The sequence below is a fragment of the Mesitornis unicolor genome, unplaced genomic scaffold, assembly GCF_000695765.1.
Source record: "Mesitornis unicolor isolate BGI_N332 unplaced genomic scaffold, ASM69576v1 scaffold11328, whole genome shotgun sequence".
NCBI lineage: Eukaryota > Metazoa > Chordata > Aves > Mesitornithiformes > Mesitornithidae > Mesitornis > Mesitornis unicolor.
This window is the reverse complement of record NW_010199804.1, coordinates 3,504-4,150: the sequence shown is the minus strand read 5'-3', so window position 1 is coordinate 4,150 and position 647 is coordinate 3,504. Positions and strand designations below refer to the sequence as shown.

Below are 647 nucleotides of genomic sequence, written 5' to 3'. Positions count from 1 at the left end.
TCCCTACACATTGACAAATCAGTTCAGTTCATTCTTGGGTCACTGGCCTGAAATGGGGCTTATTTCAGTTATTTACATATTGTGTGTTAACTCAAAATAGTAAGAGAAGCAAAAAACCTCAAACAAACCCAAAAGAAGCCCCAAATACCCACAGCCATCAACCGTCCAGCCCTAGGATAAACATCACGTAGAACTAGTGCAAACATCGGTACAGTTACTGTAAAACAAACTGTACAAGTGAATGTTTATCCTCTAACAAGGCTATTTCTGCTGTTTCAAACTTGGCCTTGATTTTTTTCCCCTCTTTCCCAATTTCTCCTGCTTTTATAGCTCATTGGAAAAATCTCCAGAAGTAATGAGGTGACTTAGAAGCTGAAAATCCCTCTGGATTTAGGCTTGGACAGCAAGAGCTTTTGGGAGACACTTTCAGCATCCTCGGCTTAGCAACACATTATTTCCAATGTATTAATTTCTAACTAGTGTGTCCGTTAACTCTGCTGCTGAGATGAAAGCAATGTCATAACTGTCCATGTTTGATTCTGCCTGCAGCAAGTTTTCTGGGGAACCACCTTCCTTATGGATGTAAGATACCAAATTTTTTACCTGCCTAGTGCTCAGGACAGATCTGGGCTCCCTGCCTCTATCCA

The 647-nt window shown here is 41.1% G+C and overlaps 1 protein-coding gene across 1 annotated transcript in view; it reads right to left on the bottom strand.

The window, feature by feature from the left end:
- Positions 1–647, bottom strand: part of CDR2L (cerebellar degeneration-related protein 2-like) — an 18,691-nt gene that overhangs the window by 17,737 nt on the left and 307 nt on the right. The gene's annotated exons all lie outside the window — the stretch shown is intronic.